The sequence below is a fragment of the Sander lucioperca genome, chromosome 7, assembly GCF_008315115.2.
Source record: "Sander lucioperca isolate FBNREF2018 chromosome 7, SLUC_FBN_1.2, whole genome shotgun sequence".
Taxonomy (NCBI): Eukaryota; Metazoa; Chordata; class Actinopteri; order Perciformes; family Percidae; genus Sander; species Sander lucioperca.
This window is the reverse complement of record NC_050179.1, coordinates 36,333,898-36,347,365: the sequence shown is the minus strand read 5'-3', so window position 1 is coordinate 36,347,365 and position 13,468 is coordinate 36,333,898. Positions and strand designations below refer to the sequence as shown.

At 42.1% G+C, this 13,468-nt stretch overlaps 1 protein-coding gene and 1 long non-coding RNA gene across 2 annotated transcripts in view; both read left to right on the top strand.

Moving 5' to 3' along the window:
* The window catches only part of LOC116036403 (NLR family CARD domain-containing protein 3-like), a 1,020,880-nt gene that overhangs the window by 757,164 nt on the left and 250,248 nt on the right, over nucleotides 1-13,468 (top strand). The window lies entirely within an intron of this gene.
* The window catches only part of LOC118495509, a 297,118-nt gene that overhangs the window by 129,227 nt on the left and 154,423 nt on the right, over nucleotides 1-13,468 (top strand). The gene's annotated exons all lie outside the window — the stretch shown is intronic.

The following is a 13,468-nucleotide window of genomic DNA, read 5'->3' as shown; positions in this document are numbered from 1 at the left end:
CATCTCGCAGGTCATTTTGATTACACATGTAAAACATGTAAAGTTTCACAAATAAAAACCATGTGTGCACTTTCCAATTTCCGTGGGATGAGAGTTTTTCCTCATGTATAAACATAGTATAGTATAGACATTTCACATGTAACATGGTTTAGCATGTGATAAAAAATGCTTTTCAGAAACCAAGCCACATTTAAGTGGTCGACACCGAAACAGAAAACTAATGCATTTTCCAAAGGAGGTTAAATGAAAGAGCCTTGATATTGCTCTCCTAATGCAATCTCTATAATGGATGCAGTTCCCTCCTGATTAGCTCTGAGAGCAGTTTGCTGCAGCACTTTGAAGAGTTCACGGATACCTTCGGCTGCTCTATCTAATGCCTCCTGATGGTCCTGCAGAGACGATTCCTCTCACATTTCTCAAGGTTGCACTCTTTTTTCTTTTTTTTCTGTGAAGGCCATGAACTGAAGGCATATCGTTTTTCTTAACTGTGCCAAACATCTACAAAGAGAGTGTTAGACGTACCTTTAAATGTAAAGCCCCTTCAGACTGGAATAGCCTGCCTGGGTCTCTTAAGATCTGTCACTTCTGCGTGACTGGACTTTTGTTTTATATACCCAAATATTCGGGATACTTTTTGTCCTTCTTTTTATGTGTATACATGCGAGTATGGGTGTAGGTGTGCGTATGTATATTATGCATGTATATGTATGTATATACTGTACATATGTGTATGTATGGGCTAAATGTCATGCCTCCTAATACTGCAATATGTTTTATACACGGATTTGTTTTCAATAAGGAGTTGGTGGGGTGGGTCAGGCGGGATGAGCGAGAGCTTTAGTGAGTGTGAATGTACATGTGCTGTATTGTCTTTGTCTTATGTCTCGAGGACCCCCTTGAAAGCGACATGCTTCATCTCAAGGGGTTGTCCTCCTAACAATAAAAATCAATTTCAATAAATTAATCTGACGCCCTTTAAGATGCAAATAAGCTCTCGCTCCAATAAATCAGTGACAACTTTATGGTATTGACCCTTTCACCCATGGGTGTCAAACTCCACACTGGAAAATAATCGTGTCTCAAGGGCCAGACATGTAGAGGTTATTGACATGCTTCTATTAATCGAAAGTCAAATATTTTTGACTGTATTATGACATGTCTCATACAGCCTTCTCACATACAGTTTGTTCCACACATAGGTAGGGTTGAAGCATTGATTTGCCAGTCCAGTCAGAGAGACTGAGGGGAAATTACACTAAGTTTAAGTTATTTTAAAAACCTAAAAAAGATTTGGGGCTTTGGAGAAAACATTCAGGGCTGGAGCCCCAGAAGCCGATCTTGAAATGTTTGACAACGAGCAGTTAATCAAATGGTATCGTTTGGACGGGGTCAGCCCAATGGTCCCACAGCCCTGTATTCCCACATTTCTAAGATTTTTCTTAAAATTAGAGTTAGGGTTAGGCCCCAAATTGGGAGAAAGGGGGATCAAATCTGATACAAATTTATAAAAAAGGAGCCGTGGGAACATAATGCCTAATTTTGAAAAATATCTTAGAAATGTGGCAACATAGGGCTGTGGGAACATAGGCACGCTCCCGTTTGGACACAACAGGCTTAAAATATCAAATCTAGGCTATAGTATATAGACAGGTCAGTTAACAGCACACCGGTTTAAAATTTGTAATTAAGACACGGTGGAGAACGTGTTTGTCTTTCATTTCCAATGTGTATATCATAATGTAGTCTCTTGAAAATTCTTTATTGTCGAATGTGTGTCGAATGGAAACTCATTTTAGGAATTTCACCATTCAATGTGAATTTATCTGAGAATATTCTTAATTAAGGAAATCTATTCAGTGATTGGTCCATGCCTATGTCGTCATCCAAAATCCTGTTTGTGCCACAGCAAAGTGTCTGGAATCATCTCTAAGACTGACACTATAGTCCTACACTTCACTTAAAGGTGCTCTAAGCGATGTTGGGTGACGTGACTTCTTGTTGACGTTCGAAGTATTGTCAAACAAAACGGAGGCTAGCTCGCCCCTCCTTCCTCTATAGAGATCTAGCACTAGCTGCTAGAAACCTATATGTTGTATTCACTAAGGTTAGCGCTGACTCTAGCTAATTATATCCTTGTGTTGGTAGTAAGGTGAACATGAACGTCCATTTAGAAAAACCAAACTGGATTTACCCACCTGTCCAGCAAAAACAGAGCCACCTGAATGTCGGAGTGGAAGCCCTTCTGCTGGCGGAGTTCTCGCCACCTTTCGAAGGCTTTTCCGATGTAAATTCGGGACTTTGCGTCTTTCTCCTTTTCCCTCTTCTTTGCTGTTTGTTCAGTGGAACGTCGTCTCTTTGGTTGTGTGTCGGCCAAATCAAAATTCAAGAAAATATAATTCTAACGTTAGTCGTTGTCGTTGTCTAGGACAGCTCTCCTCTAGCTAACTTCCCTCTTCACGCTTCTCTCTCCTCCACTCCCCACAACCTCCTTCATGTGCACGTGCACTAACCCCCCAACCCCCAAATCCTTGAACACTGTTTGTTATGTTTGGTGGTGTAGGTTGGCGCAGATTGTTTTTGGTGCCGTTTGTGGAGCCTGGGCTGTCTACAGAGACCGCGTTTTTTTACAGTGTTTAGGGGACAGGCAGCTAGTAGGTAGTGAGGAGATGTTTTTTACAGTGTGTTCAGGGGACAGTCAGCTAGCAGATAATGAGGAGATGTTTTTTACAGTGTGTTCAGGGGACAGGCACCTAGCAGATAGTGACGAGATGTTTGCTGTATGTGGCAAAAAAATGTAGCCTAAAAAACACGTGACATCGCTTAGAGCAGCTTTAAATTACAACTAAGATGCTTGATAACTTACTTTTAAGTGCAGCTTTGAGCCAAGATTTTTTTTTTTACTCCTAAGTCAATTCTTAGCAGTGTTCTTGTGATAAATTCTCAGAGGCTTGATAAATACAGGACCAATTCTCTACGTGGAATTTTTTTTTAGTGTTCGTGCAACATCACAGTGATTCAGTCTGTAGAGAGAAGGGATTATATTGAGTGAATGGGAATTTATATTTTGATGGAATAATAAATAAAATAGGTCCTTTTGACATTTTTTTCTGCTGCTTTGAGTGTCAGGAAAGGAAATCCCTGACAGAAACCTCTGCGGTAATCCTGTCAGCGGGCCAAAACCTGCTCTTTTATTGCTCTTTATTGTGCTTTAGTTTGGTTGGAGGGGTTAATTTGCTCTTGCTTCTTAGCCTAGCGGCTGTGTTTTATGGACCGGCTCATGTTCACTGCTCTTATCTCTGATCTACTCTCTCCGGCACAGAGGCTATCTGTGCACAAACACACAGCTGATAGCAGCTTTTTCCAGTGGCAGGTTTGGAGTTGGCTGCTCTTTCCCCTTATCTGTGTTTGTTAATTACCCCCGGGAGGGACACTGAGCGCCGCCAGGAGATAAATACAGAAATACATAAAATGAATGAATATGCAGGGGGAGTGCCCAGGTACTCTGAGCTAACTGGACACATTGAGTAAATTGCTTTGCTTATCACCGTCTGCTGAACACCCGTCATGGCTGCGTTGTGTTTATATTCTGTCTCCGGAAACCGCAGCACCGGAAATTAATTACAGCACAGTAAAGGCCACGTTATCCTCCCTGTTCAATTTTTAAATTTAATGATGTCCCTTTTGGGGAACCTCATCATAACGCTCAGTAAATATTCTCACTTGGCTTTTCATTTATCCCCTAATTTGTTTTTGTTTTTTCCACTCAAATTTTGGTTCCCCCTCGGAGCAATTTCCCCGACTTTTAGCTGATTATTTCAGCAGTTCATCCACCTGTATTTTCTCTCTGTTCACAGGATCATCAGGTTTGTTTGCGTTCACTAGCACAGTCGGGTTTCCTTATCTTTTTTTCCAGTCGTTATCATTATTTTTGGGTCCTCCCTTTCAAACGTGTGACAGAAGCAAACAGACACACACAACCAACATGTTCTCACTCCCATCGCGTAAAATACAGACACTTGGCGTTGTTATTGACGCTAAAAGTCTCCTTTAGCCTCATATCTAAACACACTTTATCTAAACACGCTTCGGTCGGGACTATTGGCGTCACTTTTGACGCAGTTAGGTTAAGGAAAAGGTCGTAGGAGGGCTTACGTTTCCGTGACACGTGGGACAAGAACGGGACAGTTGGGTTTAGGAAAAGAAGAATGGGACGGTTGGGTTTAGGAAAAGAGCGGGACAGTTGGGTTCAGAAGAGAAATTAAGGAAGTTTCTTTGTCTCAAGTGAAATTATCAGACAGTGAGTGGAGGAACGATCAGACGGCAAAACATTAACAACCTTCTGAGCGTTAATCAGAGATAAGATTGTTTCCTGCTGAGCCCAAACTCCGGCAGCTCACAATCAAAACAGAAATCAGAGGAAATGTGGCATCTTTGTTCTGACTCTGTTTGATGAGAAGCTACCATGCACTTTGCCATGAGATTGGTCTTTACTACCATATGAGCATATTAGTTCTTTATGTTGGACAGGACAGCTTATACATGAAACGGGAGAGAGAGGGGGAATGACATACAGCTAAGGGCTGCAGGTCGGAACCGAACCTGCGGCCGCTGTGTCGAGGACTGAGCGTCTGCATATGGGCGCGCACGCTCTACCATATGAGCTACCCAGGCGCAATTTTAAACACATAGCAAACATTGTAAAACGGAACTAGTTCAAGCCATTATGAAATGAAAAGTGCATTTTTAACTAGGGCTGGGTTAAAATATTCAATTCTCCAATTAAAATCGATCTTTGCATGAGTGATCTGATTAATAAAATCCTGAAATAAAGCTTTTAAGATATACCTTTTCAACACAGATTTATAAAGGCATCACGTTTGAGGGTTGCTTCTTGCCGTTTGCTGAAGCGATAGTTACTACGGCCAACAAGAAACATAATTGGGACAATTGGGTTTAGGAAAAGAAGAACGGGACAGTTGGGTTTAGGAAAAAAAGAAAGCGATGGTTCGGTTTAGGAAACGTGACACGCAGGACACGATCCCCGGTCTCCTGGGTGAAAGTCCTGTGTTGTTTGACCCCCCCAACCAGCCTCCCTATGCAGTTTTCGGGCTTTCATACTACTCGCTACCGTAGTCGCTCTTAGTGCTACATCATCTCCAAACCCCGTGTAGCTGCTGCTCTCCCTGGTGCGTTGTACACACACGCTGAAGGACGCTTTTTAACGTCATATCTGACGCTGACAGCCACTGGCCAAGCGTCCGTATTTTACGACTTCGGAGCGAGAACAGGTTGACACAGCAGGGGAAACCTAACCGGACACGACAGATGTTTTTTTTTTAAACTCAGAACCATCTCAGAAGGCGTAGTTGGAAACCTGTCAGGTGATTGGATAAACCATCTATCTATAACGTCTGCCATTGTTGTTTTGAGTGAACCAGGCCCCCAGGATGTGCGCCGGGCTTTGAATTGAACATAGAGGCCAAACAGTGGAGCTTACAACTTCTGTGTCCGTCGCTTGATGCTCTCTGGCCCAAAAAGACTTTTTCCTTCAGAGGATACAAGAAGACGGGGAAGCCAGTCTACAAACCAATCAATTACAAAACGTGTTGGGAGACGCAGCTCACGAATGTGATGACAACAGGACGTAGTTTTGTCACGTATAGATCTTTAGTGCGCTTGCATAACTGCATTGTGGAACCAAAACTTACTGGATCAAATGCAAAAACATGAACCTTGGTCCAGACCTTGGTTTGGTCAGGTCTCTGGTCTCTTCCAGGTGTTTAAGCCCCCTAATTCAAAAACAGGGAAACATCTAAATTAAAACAGGTGAGTTAATGCTATGAAACCAATGTGTACTTGAAATCCCAAGCCGTTTTTTAAGCAGGCAGCAGATCCCCTGATGCTGCGAGCAGGTGTGAGGGCCAGCCTGGGTTTAATGGAGCGTCTCGATGTCCCAGAATGGCCCAGAGGCTTTTCGACAGTATTTTAAAAGGCTTTAGAGTAGCTCTGCGTGTGTCTCCTGTGTAAACTCTATTCCTCCATCGCTCAACAAGTCATTAAACTTAAACAAACACACACACACACACACACACACACACACACACACACACACACACACACACACACACACATATTCAAATCCCTGCAGCAGGTTCAACATCTAGTGGAGAGACTGAAATCAGAAAAAAGAAAAGGCTGTTAAAGCAGCAGATTAATGAACTTGTGGCTGGAATAATTACAGATAACATTTCTCACATTTTTCCACACATCTCACTCTCCCATCGCGTAAAATCAGGACGCTTGGTCATGTGCCTTTGGCATTTCTTATTCATGCTAAAAGTCTCCTTTAGCGCCGGGACTATTGACGTCACTTTTGACGCTCTGGGTCGGGATGTACTGACTGACATGCGGCACAAGAACGGGACAGTAGGAAAATATCATGGTTGGGGTTATAAAATGTACGTTTCAGTGACAACGCGGTATAAGAACGGGACAGTTAAGTTTAGGAAAAGATCTTACCGTTGTTGCTCTAAATACGATCTACATCTACTTACAGCACCGCGGTCGCACTGCTGCTCTGCCCGGTGCTTTCCATACAGATGCGAAAAGAGGATTTTTGCGCTGTATCTGATGCTGAGAGGCACTGACCAAGTGTCAATCATTTACGAGTTGGGAGTGAGGTGGTCAGCCCTATGTTCCCACAGCCCTATGTTCCCACAGCCCAATGGTCCCACAGCCCTATGTTCCCACATTTCTAAGATTTTTCTTAAAATTAGGCCCTATGTTCCCACAGCCCTATGTTCTGACATTTCTAAATTAGGTATTGTGTTCCTACATTTCCCTTCAATTTAAGCCCTATCCTCCCTCAACATTTTTTAGGGTTAGGGGTTAGAGTTTGGGGATAAATTCTTGATCCAGATTCATGAAAAAAGGAATGTGGGAACATAGGGCCTATTTTTGGGAAAAAAAATCTTAGAAATGTGGGAACATAGGGCTGTGGGAACATAGGAACACTCCCGGGAGTGAGAACAGGTTGGTGTCTTACCTTCTATTTCCTCCCTTTACAGGGGCGTAACATGAACACTGTGTACCGTAGTGCCCGGCTCCACATGAAAAGGTTGTCCCGAGTTCGGTTTATCTGCACAAAACAGAAGAGAAATTAAGGAAGTTTCTTTGTCTCAAGTGAAATTATCAGACACTGAGCGGAGGAACGATCAGACGGCAAAACATTAACAACCTTCTGAGCGTTAATCAGAGATAAGATTGTTTCCTGCTGAGCCCAAACTCCGGCAGCTCACAATCAAAACAGAAATCAGAGGAAATGTGGCATCTTTGTTCTGACTCTGTTTGATGAGAAGCTACCATGCACTTTGCCATGAGATTGGTCTTTACTACCATATGAGCATATTAGTTCTTTATGTTGGACAGGACAGCTTATACATGAAACGGGAGAGAGAGGGGGAATGACATACAGCTAAGGGCTGCAGGTCGGAACCGAACCTGCGACCGCTGTGTCGAGGACTGAGCGTCTGCATATGGGCGCGCACGCTCTACCATATGAGCTACCCAGGCGCAATTTTAAACACATAGCAAACATTGTAAAACGGAACTAGTTCAAGCCATTATGAAATGAAAAGTGCATTTTTAACTAGGGCTGGGTTAAAATATTCAATTCTCCAATTAAAATCGATTTTTGCATGAGTGATCTGATTAATAAAATCCTGAAATAAAGCTTTTAAGATATACCTTTTCAACACAGATTTATAAAGGCATCACGTTTGAGGGTTGCTTCTTGCCATTTGCTGAAGCGATAGTTACTACGGCCAACAAGAAACATAATTGTCGGTCGCTATGAGCTACTTGCATAATCAACCTATACGGTCGTTTTGTGGGTGAGGACATGCTGAGCTGTGTGCGTGTGTGTGTTCTTGTTTAACTATATTCGTGGGGTTCAAAAACCAGGAATACAGTATACTTTTAATACCCACAACTTTAAAGGTCTGTTTGAAGGTTAAGACTTGGTTGTAGGATTAGGGTTAGAATTAGGTTATGGTTAGGGTGAGGGTAAGGGTTAAGGTTAGGCATTTAGTTGTGATGGTTAAGGTTAGGGTAAGGGGCTAGGGAATGCATTATGTCAATGACGGGTTCCCACAAAGATAGTGTGTGTGTGTGTGTGTGTGTGTGTTTGTGTGTGTGTGTGTGTGTGTGTGTGTGTGTGTGTGTGCATGTGTGTGTGTGTGTGTGTGTGTGTGTGTGTGCGCGCGCGCTTAGATATTCAATTGGCAGTGTACTTCTATACTGAAAACTAGAAACAATAATCAGTTTGAAACAGAAAGTAAGAGAAGGACATGGAGGCCAGAGAGTTTTTAACCACAACTAACTCATGCTTCCATTGAATACAGATGGGGATCCACTGTCTCATTTAGAGTAAAAGCTCAGCTTGTTATGTTGCTTTAATTCCCTACAGGGCATTAAATGTGCCAAACTGTAGACAGAAAGTTGGAAAGTTGGAGGTAATATTCAGCTGAGGGCAGAAACAAGACTGGTGGGTAGCCTAAATAATTAATATCTATTCCAGTGTGGCTTAAAATTAGACAGATTTTCTTTATACAATGTTTGCAAAAAGCCAAGTTTGGCATTAATAGATGATTGGACCAGCAGTGCAATATGTTCTCATTGTTCATTTGAAACGAGTGAACACAGTTACTAAGAGAATTCTTAAAATGTCAAGCAACTAATGAGTTAATAGTGAAAACTGCTATAAAGTTTCTAGCCAGCAGCTCAAATGATTCATTCTGCAGAGTGAAATATCTCTCTTGGATTGATCACTGAGACGTGTAATAGGTACTGGCATGGCTCCCAGAGGATGAGAATGACTTTGGCGATCCCAAGTTTTTCAGGATAAACCTAAAAATGACTTCTTAAACTACGCAGCTAAACTTTGAAACGATGAAAAGTAAAGGACTGCATTCATATAAGGCTTCAATCCACAATGCTTTACAATGTGCCTCTCACACGAAACTGTCCAAACATCCACATTACGACATACTGTATTTACAGTTATAGTGGCAGCGCCCTCTAGGGGCCGTAGTAGTTATGATGGGAGCAAAACAGGACAAGTATAAGAGCTCTAATTCATAAAAGTCTCCTGTGGGTCGTATTAGAGGTTTGCCCAAGAGTAGGGATGTCCCGATCCCAATCACAGTATCGGATCAGAGCCGATTTTGGCATTTTTTAACTGATCGGGGATCGGCATTCACCCCGTTTACCTTACTCCAATCATGTAAATCAGCTCGTAGTGATCGCTGCCTTTAATCACTTAAATTGCAGTTAAATGACAAAAACAGATGAGAAAAGGGTATTTTACAATAACTTTGAATGCACCATGAGGTCGACAACAGCAGTGACCATATTGCTAGTTTGTGTCTTTTAGCTTCTTAGCTTTGGCAGCAGACTGTTACATCGCGGTGTTGGATTCCTCTACAGTGAAATACAGACACACTTTATACCTGTCACGTCAGGGCCTGAGGGCGAGCTGGACGATCCTCGTCATCAGATGAAGAGTCCTCATCTGATGAAGATGACGGGTCATTGATCTCTCCCCGATCCAATTCTCCCTCACTCATGTCCAAATCTAGCTTGCTTTAGCTTCCGATAATGCAGCTGCCTTGTCAAAAGACATGTAAACAATATGCATTGCTAGGCTACTGGCGGTGGTCTGAGCGTACAGCGTTTTCCTTCAAGGGGTAAATTCATAGACTTATTAATGAAGTGAGAGGACGGTTGGAGCAGTCGTTCTCAGTATCAGATATCGCCGCAGATGGGATTACATTGTTGTTAGTAGTTGAAAGCCCCCATGCGATGTAGACGCCAAGTAGAACTTGTAGCCTAATAGTAATTGTGTTGTTGTGCTTGTACGTTTTATGGATGTGTAATGTTGAAACAAGGGGGCAGAAAACACAACTGAGGCCTTTTGCCCCCACGTGGTGCCGGGTGCGGTTAAAAGTAGTGCACCGTACCCACATTTCCGTAATAAAACTAGCTAGAATCTGCCCTTGCCTTGCTGACTTTTGGGATTCAGTCTTTCAAACCATCTCTAAAATTCGACAGTGACGGCATTCCCACACTTGATCTGAGTTTGCCTCAATTTGGCTTAACAGACACTAAATATCCAGACTGTTACCTGAAGTCTGTATTGACCTGCCTGGACCATATATATATATATATATATATATATATATATATATATATATATGGCTTTAAATTAACTTTTTTGATCACCAGCCAACACGGCTAGTAGATGTTTAAAGTTACCAGCCAATCAGATTTGCCACTAGCCAACTTTTTTTTTTTCTTAACTAACTTTACTTTAATTTCAGCTCCTCTGGTTTGTTTGGCTCCGTTCCGTTTGTCTTCTCTGTTTCAGCGTAGCTCGTAATCGATACCACGCACGCTAGACACGTAGTCAACTGTTGTACGACGCGTCACAACTTAGTGTTCATGGGAAATGAAGGATAAGCACTACAAGCAGTGTTGCCAGGTAAAGATTACGTTTCCAAGCCAAAGACATACAAAACTACCCAACTGTCTTGGCAGAACACAGACCAATCTGGAAACACAGACTTGTCGCATCGTTTCTGCAGCCTGCCGATTCACATTATTCATCACCAGGCAAATTGGCTAGGAACTTTAAAATGTTACCCGCCAAAGTTAATTTTTATCCGCATTTGGGTGTCAGTTTAAAGCCCTTTTGTATATATTTATATATGTAAACTATGTATTGTATATATACTGTATATACCATATAGTATAGTTGAACAGATATTATGAGGAGGGGCATTTTTATGTGACATTGACTGTAACTGAGTTGAAGATTATAGAAAAGAAAATGTTTGTTCCAATATTTAACTGTCAGTTTAGAGGAGAAAGTCTTCTGCCAGCGAAAACAAAATGACCGCTATCTAAATGACATCTGGTAAATATTGCTGCATAACTCTGAATAATTGAAGGACTTCATAGCGACACTAAGATATAAAATAAACAGAGGAGATAATTTATAATACTTTGCCTGACTGACACTGAAATAGATTAAAGAATAGACACCAGAACCACCCAGAATTTAAAAGACAGACTCGTCCTTAGGGACAGTTTTCATTCTTAATACACGGTAGCTTTATCCTCTAAGCACAGCAGCACTTAGCTTTGAGTGAAAAATTGTACCTCAAGGAGAGATAAAGCAACCCAAATCCTTTTAGGGCCTCCAGCGAACAAAGTCAATCCAGGACGGAGCTGAAAGCCGCTAGACTCAGCCACTAATACATTTCTAATGAACTCAGTTTGGTGACTGTATCCACAGCCACTTAAGGACTTTATTATATTCAACTTAAACTGTTTGAATAAGAGATTCTTCATTCTTCTCTTGGACGACCAGAAACTAACTACCTACAGTTCTTCTATGTCGATTTATATAAACCAGAGATCTTCAAACAGGGGGCCCGCGACCCCTGGAGGGTCCTCAGAGTCACTGCAGTTTATTGTTTGATACCTTTTTTGAAAGTTAAAATATGTCTGGAAAAAATATATATTAACATGAATCTAACATATTTGTCGTTGATATGGACTAAATGCAAACACCAAAGTCACACAATGACATGTCGTCCCGGTTCAGATTTCTGTCGCTAATTCGCTGAAACATGATCACGTTTAGGTATCAGCTGGGAAATCAGTTGATATCACGATGATCAACCTGTTCTCACTCCCAACTTGTAAAATACTGACGCATGGTCAGTGTCTCTCAGTGACAGATACCGACTCAAAAAACATCACCCTTTAGCGTCTGTATGGGACGCACCGGGCAGCTCGACGAACTGCGCTGTAAGATGACATAGTATTAAGAGAGACAACGGTAGAGAGTAGTATGAAAGACCGACAATCCGCGTAAGGAGGTTGGTTGTGGAGGTCAAACAAACACAGGACTTTCACCCAGGAGACCGGGGATCGTGTCTCGTTCTTGTCCCGCGTGTCACTGAAACGGGGTCAGCCCTATTTTCCCACAGCCCTATGTTCCCACAGCCCTATGTTCCCACATTTCTAAGATTTTTCTTAAAATTTGGCCCTATGTTCCCACAGCCCTATGTTCCCACAGTTCTAGGACATTTTCAAAATAAGGTCTTGTGTTCCTACATTTCCCTTCAATTTAAGCCCTATCCTCCCACATTTTTTAGGGTTAGGGGTTAGGAGGATAAAATCTGATACAAATTTATGAAAAAGGAAATGTGGGAACATAGGGCCTAATTTTGGAAAAAAAGTCTTAAAAATATGGGAACTGTGGGAACATAGGGCCTAATTTTGAAAAAAATCTTAGAAATGTTGGAACATTGGGCTGCGGGAACATTGGCACGCTCCCACTGAAATGTACATTTTCTACCCCCTCCTACCATCTTTTCCTGAACCTCTGTCCCGTTCTTGTGCCGTTGTGTCAGTTAAACGTACGTCCCGAAGAGCATCAAAAAGTGATGCCAAGTGTACCCACTAAGTACATCTAAATATGATGTTGCAGGGCTAGACGCGAGTCCAGAGAGCGTCAAAAAGTCAAGTCATTTAATTTATATAGCACATTTAAATGAACAGTTGACCCAAAGTGCTTTACAGGTAGAGCAGGGAAGGCAGAAACAGTATGCCTTGAAAAGACTCCATGAATATAATAAGGCACAGGTATGTGACGCCAAGAGTCCTGACCAAGTGCATCTACATAAACATGATGCTAAAGGAGACTTTTTGCATCAATAACAAACACCAAAGGCACCTGAACAAGAATCGCTTTTGACGCGACGGGAACGAGAATGTGTCGCGATGACCGACACTTTAGAGAGATGAGACGTGAAACTGAAACCCACGCACACTAGTGCTGTTTTTCACAGAGTCTCTGTGGTGTTAAACACTCTCATGGCTGTCGCACTGCCCCTATAATCAGTCTTTATGATGGGTGTTTGTGTTCCCTCAGGCTTAAAAGTCTACCTGAGTCATGCCAAGTTTTATTCTTCTCACTGAGTTTTTGGTGCCTCGGCCAACTCTGCTTGGCAGTCATGTTCTTTTCAGCCTGATTGATGTTGCACAAAAGACCAGGCTTTAGTCAATCATGGAAACGGTTTGGACGGGATGATACTGACAGGCGGCTGGCTCCTCTGTCAGCAGTACACCCACACACTCATGGACACACCGACTGCGTGCTGTCAAACGCTCCATTAAACGATCCATCCTGTCAATCTCAATTTTAATGTGTGATTGCAATTTATGCTTTCATAATGAGGTAACAATGTTAAAGGGATAGTTTTGGATTTTTTTGAAAACCGAAATCAGTTTAAGTGGATGCTATATTTAGTATTTTTAGCACTTTGCCCTGCTGTCAGACAACACTTGTACGTATAATACAGCATAGAACAACATGTAAACAAAGGTCTACTTATTA